The following is an 8,152-nucleotide window of genomic DNA, read 5'->3' on the forward strand; positions in this document are numbered from 1 at the left end:
TTGACACTCATTTCCTCTGGCAGCAGTACTTGCAACATTTGTTTCATTGTTCTGTGGTTGGAGATGAAGACAGTCATTTCAAATACAGCCACATAAATCATACACAGAGTCGGCTTGCAGCCTTTTCAAAATATAAGGGAGCTGCTTATGATGCAGGATTCCTTTTTTTCCAGAAGAAATCCATGTACCTTACATTAGAGGTAATGAATTCTACAAGCTCGGAATCTGCTCTCCTCTGGTGACTCATGCACAATACGCTCTGGAGCTGAAGTACACGGCCAGACCTGGCTGTGCGCACGTACTTCAATAAGCTCACCCTTCACCCATGGAAAGGAACATTTTTTTCTCATGCTTTTCGAGTTGTGTTTCACTGCTAGACTATATTATTGCTGCAACACGATACAGTCACTCCACTTCAGCAGTTGAGTTTATTGATCAAGAAGGTCAATGGGGAGTTATTACATCAGTGAAATAACAGAAGGTCAAAGAGTCATTTCAGAAACATGTCATTTTAATCTACATCCAGCAGTGATATGAGCTGACTGCAAACATCCCCGGGGGGATTCTTTGTTATTCAAAGGTGCACAGCTGAGCTAAGGAGACAGACAGTGAATGCCATGTCACCGCCGCCTAAAGTGCAACCATCCAAGGTCGAGGCATTCATCAAGTTCCTGCACGATGGAGCTCTAAGTACAGACATGGTTAATGCTGTGGAGCCCACAAACAAAACAAGCAAAAATGCAGCACTCAAGGAAAAAATAAAAGCTGGAAGCTTAGATGGGGTTTAAATTTAAGGCTACAGTTTCAAAGATCCCAAATCTTGCCGGGTGGTTGACACAACATGACAGGAGACTAACAGGTAGTACTGATCAGGCAGTGTCCTCCAGGGTCTGTCTTTTTAACACCGCTGACTCATAATCCCTGCAGATGAACTTGCACAACTGATGGTGAAAACCAGAACATTAGAAGGAAGTGGGGTTCGTACTGGTCCAACAATAACCACAGTGTTCTCTATGTGCGTGCCCGTATAACCAAGTGAAGGATGCCAGACCAATCTAAGGCCCTCCAAGTCCATATTTTGAGGTCATTGTTCCATCCCCTCCAGTCGGTAACCTCGGTCAAAAGACCACACGCTCCTCCAATGCCGAGCTTGAACAGACATCAATGCTTTTGCTTAGCTCATGAAGCTCATCATGGCTTGGATACAGAAGTAGACATGCCAACCTGTCAAGTTCATGTCTGTTTTTTTCCAAAATATCCGTCTCTGGCAGCCTCTCCTTCCCTCTCTGATATATCCCCTCTCTCTTGGAGGCGCGCCACACCACATATTGTCTGTCTGGAGTCGAGCTTAAAAATCAGGAGACAAGGGAAACAAATCATTTACAAATACTTTCTGGGTGAATATGTAGAAATGTGTTTCTACTCAGTGAACCTCTTTTTTTTTTTGTTTTTTTGCAGTCCATAATGGTCTATCGCGTTTGCGCTTTTTCAGCCGGAGCTGTGTGGCTTCTGGCGCTCTCCCCACTTCAGGTCTGAAAGGAAGAATGTCAAAAATGGAATGGGTAGCCGCAGAAATGTTTTCAAAGGACTAGCATCCTGATGGTTTTTTTTCTTCTGTTTTTCAATGCTAGCTTAGCAGCGTTTTGATGTTTGCCATCATTGACCCCCCCTTCACCTTCCCCCCACCCGAGTGAAGGAATAACCTGTGAGTGTTATCAGTCTTCTCCCCATCAAATAAGCTCCTTTTCACCGAACAGAGATGTTTTTCTTCTTTACCCCGCCTCAATCGCGGAATACTTTCCTTTCATTGATGAAAAGATATATGGCATTCAAGAGATGAAATTACTTTCCAAATGGCCTGTGACTCACCATCTCTATTCCCAGTGCTCCCTTACACCCCCCCCTCCCCCTCCAGCCCCCTCCTCTCACCCAGCCGACAACCACCACCTTCACTTGTCCTTGTGAATGTTCTATCCATTGTAACTGTATCTAGCACTTAGCACTTCAGACGCAGACAAACCAGCGCAAGGACGAACGCCCACTCCTGAGATGTTCATAAATAGAGCGTTTGGCCGGGCTTACCAATCACCTTACCCACCAAGTCTGTGTGGGTGCTTGTGAAGACTGTCGCTGGAACTAAAATAGATCCTCACCACTGCTGCGTGAGGATGAATTCAACCTTTTCTTTTGTGCGAAGAAAACATCGCCAAAATAGACTTTCAGAAATGAGCAACAATGAGTCAGTTTGGTACTGACGTATCGCATTCATAAACAAAAATAGCGTCGGGTCAAATGAGATAATTCGCTCTTGTCGACTAACCAAGTAAATGTTGGATTTTAGATATTGCTGGAGGGCCTCGGTTTTCGCTGGAAAACAAGAGACACCCGTAGCAAAGTTCGGCTCATTGCCTTCGCTCAGGTGGAGCTAACATTCAGGTGTGTTTTGGAGAGTTTTTCAGTGATAGGCGTTGCATTGCACGGCTTCCCAGCAGCCACCATTCTGCCTAACCATGTGTGACATGACCACGAGTGTATTCCTGGAATGCTTCCTTTCTTCCCTCCCTTCCTTCCTGCCACCCTTGCGTCCTCGCCATTGCTTCCGTACATTGCATCACCCCGTCAGCTAATCACATTGGGCACATGGAACACACACACACACATTTGTAAGGCTTAAGCGCCGCACACCCCCAGACACACAGCAGAAGGTAGCCTCATCAGGGCTCGTATTGGTTTCGCGGCCTCATTTGGATTTTATGGTTGGTTTGGCAGCGGGATTCTGTAGACTTCCCTCCGAAGACTCTCTCTTTCTTTCTTCTTTGTTCTTTTCCTCATTTTTTCCTCCCTCCTTTCACTTTACTATCCACCCCCACCCCTTCATGCTTCACCCGCTCACTCTCAAGGTCAGAAATATCCTGTGGTTTAGGTCTGATCCCCCAGGATATGCTGTACTTGGGCTCTCCCTTCCTCTCTGTCTCATTCATGTCGGCTGAAACAAACACACACTTACACTCATTGTAAGCTTCCCGCTTTAGTGTAAGCATTCCCATACAGGGACATTTGCTAGGCTCAGCAAAGGTGGGTCTCCAGCCTTGCTACTACATAAACACACTCCCAGATCCAGCAGGGTTCAACAGGATCGCAGAAAACTACCCGTCAAGTTCCTCTCTGTGAAGTTAGCACGAGGACAGCAGCCAGGTTAACCTTCTTTCCACTGCCCTTACCTATTTTCCACATTGTGTAACATGGCAGACGTCCAGCACTTGTTGTGTCATAACAGGGTCTTGCGGGTATGTCGAAACAAGGAGTCGTTCTTCCATAAACACAAGTTAATGGACAAAAACAAAGTCTTGCCCAATTAAAATGACGGTTCAAAGTCTCCCTCCGTGTTGCTCCCGTATGCTCCGGAACTTACATTTGAGAAATACACCATGAAGAACCTTGGGAAATGATCTATACATGGATTTATTAGCTCAACTTGCATCAGCATGTCCCAGCCCCAGCCAGATTCAACGAAACTGGATCGATAATGTGCTACATAGTATCCTGTTTAAATGTGGCCAAAATCTAACACACAGGTTGAAGATGACTTAACTTTCCGAAACAGTTAAAACAGGACGAGATATCTGTCTCTTCTCGGATTATTGAAGGTGATTTTAGCGTAGCTATACATGAAATGTTTTCCTTCACCACCACCACATCACACTGCAGACCTTCTCTTTAAAGCATCTGCTTTCCTGCGTTTCATCTAATTCCCTTCTGTCGGCCTCGTAGTTTCCACATGCATTTGTCGACATTTTTCATTTTTGTGCGTCTTGAAATCATCTTGCATCAGTGGGGTTCTTCGGGTAGACTTGGGGTTTCTATTGAAACGGACGGGATCCTACCTTATTTAAGTTAGCGACTAGTTAGCTATAGCATTAGCAAGAAGCGTCAGCTTGACACATTCCGAAGTTTCCTAGTAATTTAGTTTTAAAAAAATGAGCGTATACTTGTTCACTTTGTGACGTCAAGGTCATGTAACCATGAAAAGGTTTGTGTGGTTGATGACGCACCATGATGTAAACAGTGCCACTGACAACCTTTGCAGAGCAACTGTTTAACTGTGGCTAACTAATGTTTGGCTGTCACGAAATGACCCAGATATGACCGCCGGGCCTGGAGTTTGACTCCTGTCTTTGAGAGATAATATTCCACGACCAAAGCCGTAGAGTGGGTTTTGGAACATCAGTGCGTTTAAGATGTCATGTATTGCTATCTAGCTTAAGCTAAACCTTTGCTAGTTTGAGGACCGTATTAAACCGAAACAAAAACGCAGCTGAAGTCAGAGAAATTGAAAAATGTATTGAAACATTTGGCTATTGTAACTAACTTTTAAAGCTAAGTCACAGTGCATATTGGGACTTGTAATTGAAGAGGTGAGGCCATTCATAACAGAGATTGTGAAATTGTGTCACGGGTCAGAACACATTCAGCCGAAGAGGCGCTAGTTTGACATGACTACACCTGAAAAAAAAGCAAAAAAAAAAAAAGCAAAAAAAAAACCCCAAAGAAAAACAAGACTCTGGTTGTATAATAATTCAAGCACGTAGTAAGCATATTACATATAAGCATATACTATATATATATATATATATATATATATATATATATATATATATATATATATATATATATATATATATATATACATAATTCTAACATAATTATTAGCAGTTTGAACTACGTTTCTGTTCAATTTAGGACCGATCTCTTTGAATGAACGACAAATATTTCCAGTGAAAACCTGAACTTAGCTCCCTCATAGTAATTTATTGACACAATGGATCAAGACAGATTGTTTTTCATATAGTCAAGTAGACGTCAAGGAGACCTGAGATCCATTTATTCATCCAAATGGATCCACCCATCTGATCAAATATACACAAAAGTGGCCAGACTTTTCTCCACACAGTTCGGCAACACCGTAGAAAAGGAGACAAAATGAAGTGTCAGAATAATAAGACTATCCTTTCTGAGTCATGACGGCTCCCCAAATAATCCAAACAAACCCTGCTTTCGTTTAATATCACACTTTTTTATTGCGGGAAAGCAGCTCGACTTGAGCATCTCTCTAAAAATGTCCAAAAATGGAGAGGAGAGGAATTTGGGGAGGGAGTCTGACAGGCCGTGCGGGCAAGGAGACCAGTGACTGACACGTTTACTGAGGACAACGACCAGTGTGTGAGAGAGATAGACTCTGCGGGTGATGACGCGATTCTAATACCTGACACATATAGATATACAAGAGCAGACACTGTCAGCTGACTCCTGAGTATTTAAAGCTTGAGGTAGTCATTTTCTTATTTGGAAACTAAGCTACGTCGGTTCTAATGTTTTTCTTTTTCTGAGTTTAACGTCGAGGCTTTCTTTCTCTGCTTGTGGTTCAGGATTGCCAAATGACTGAAGTATGGATGAGCCTGTCAGAGAAAACAGCGGTGATTCATTGTGTTCCTCTGTAATTGAATGATCCAGACATTAATTGAAGGCTTTGAGAGTGAGATCATCTCTTCTGCGCATGGAGATACATATTTTTATATACCACAGTTGAGCAGTTATACACAGTAAATACTCCTCTATGTCCTGAGATTACTTAGTTTACTGTCATGTTCTGGTCATATACGTTCCATATTAACTATTGTAAATCCCAGAAAATATTATTCTTATTTATACACGCAAAAAAAAAAATGACAGAATTCAAATCAAGTATCCAAAAAAAAAAAAAATTCAAAACATTGTCATTGGTTGGGGTTTGGATGATGGCTTGCCGGGTGATGACTGTAAGCTCACATTGTTAACTTGCTGTTGGTATAAACAGTTCCTTATGCGACTGAAAAGTTGAGTTAAGCTTATGACATCGGTGTAATGTAATTGTCATACATAACATGGCGTAATACCTTGGCTCCGCTCATACCGGAACTGCTGCCTGCCTAGTGGTGGGCAGATGAGGCTTCATGAAACAGTGTCCTGTTTTTCAGCCACCAGATGGTGTTGTCTGCTGTAAAATGTTTGAACATGAACAACTTATTCAATGAAACCTCACATCATTTCTAAAGCTGAGAGAAGCTGAACAGGAACATCAGACGCCGCTGCATGCAAATATTCATTTCTTCAGAAGCATGAATACTGTTGATAAGGTGGAGGAAGCTATAGCTTGGAACTGGGTCACTGCCGGTTCAGAATCCAGAAAATGAAGTTATGTCGTAAGAGCTTACAGAAAAACACCGAAACAAGAGGTTGTTCTGTGACAGCCAGAATCGAATTTCCCAGAAAAAACAGTGTCGACTCCGGCCTCTCAGACTCTTCGCCACTCCCAGTAACTAGCTCCAGAGCTAGTGTAACCCCTCCAACACACCTGCTGTTTTAATGTTATACTCAACCTTGGCGAAAGATGTGGTGAAAACTCAGGAAGACGCTCACTCAGAAGACACAGCCCAAAACAGTTTCTAACAGCCAGCACAGACGTGATGCTGTGCGAGGTCTTTCACGCATCATGTGAGATTCTTGTGGTCTGTCATGCGCTTTCTTTCCAGATAATATCCATCACACTGTCACCAGAAAACTCATTACAGCCTGTTGATGATGTGCGTATACCTTTTGTTGTTCGAGGGATTTGGGCCGGGTGGGAAGCTCAAGGATTGCATAGGAGGCGGGGAAGCAATTTGACATCACAACATTACACAGAGTAAACACACTAACCGCAGCCATTACCTTGCCTTGTCTCCCCCCCGACCCTCACCCCCCCAGCTTTATCTGTGTGTGCACAAGTGCTGAAAGATGCGATGGCAGAAGAAAGAACACTCAGCACACGCAGGTAGATGGACAAAATGATCCAGCGCGCCTCATTAGAGGGAAACAGTGTTCCCTCCGCTTGTGGCAGAGAGCGGTCGCCATGACAACCGGGCATCGTCGTCGCAGACTGCTACAGTGGGATTCTCGTCTGTCTGTCTCTGCACATTTGCACTTCATCACGAACATCGTGCGCTCAGATCTCTGATTTTGTGCGCTGCGCCGCGATGACTCATACACATCTTTTGTTTGCATCCGGAACAAAAGGGGTGTGGGGGGGGGGGCGCTGCAGCACAACACGAACACGTGTAGAGAAGCACAGGAGAACCTCATCATGTCTCCCCATGCCAAGCATTAAATAAAATCCTGTATTTTTGGAACTGTCTGTGTGTTCTAGACGGAGCGCTAACCCTCTGTGATCTGGGCTTCCACCCCGGTTATATAGCAGGTAGATTATACCCTTTAATCGCCCTTTGGTCTTACAGATCGGCTGATGTGCTCAGTCTGTTTCCTGCTTATCTAGGCCACCAGATGTCAAAATCTCTCTGGAAAAGCCAGAACAGCAGTCTCAGTCGCGGGAGGAGAGGGTGTGACGGATGGGAAGTAGCGTGCCGAACTTTGCGAGGTCAAATAAATCTGCTCTGGGTTTGCAACCAGGCTGGCATGAGATGTTCAGGTACACCATGTGAAATTCATTTCAGGAGGGAGGAGGGAGACCAGCATAGCAAAAATACTTTCCGCTCTTCTTAGCAGAATTAAATAAGCAGAGACCTGCCATCTCACAGTTCCCCTGCTTCTACCCAGCGCAGCGAGAAACCCAAGACAGGAGGCTAACATGTGCCTCTTGCATGAATTAATAGATACAAAAAGCATGGATGCCTTTTGCTTAACCCAACACAAGCACTCCAGTGAGGGAAAATACTCCAGAGACGTGGAGAATATAGGCTTGCGTTGGGTGAGGTTAACTGACACCTCAAGCATGAAGGTAGTTTTGAGCAAATCTGACATGCTGTCTTCTTATAGACTGGCATTGACAGCACATCCCTCCTATAGATTCATCTCTCCACATATGGATAGAGGTCACCCACATGTTGGAGACATGTGATTTGGATTGTATTCCAAAGAGAAAGTCTTTAATCATTACAGTCTTTCCACTCGAGTGTTCTTCCTCTCCTCAGTGATTCCTTTCCCCGTCCCCTTTTCAAGTAAAGCTCAAAGCCCAAATAGCATGTTTTGCTGTTAAACTTTTCACACATGCAGCCAACCAAATCCATACCGAAGAGATTTGTGTTCAATGTAGACCTTTAAAAAGTGGATGTTTCAAAAC

The sequence above is a fragment of the Synchiropus splendidus genome, chromosome 15 (assembly GCF_027744825.2).
Source record: "Synchiropus splendidus isolate RoL2022-P1 chromosome 15, RoL_Sspl_1.0, whole genome shotgun sequence".
NCBI lineage: Eukaryota > Metazoa > Chordata > Actinopteri > Syngnathiformes > Callionymidae > Synchiropus > Synchiropus splendidus.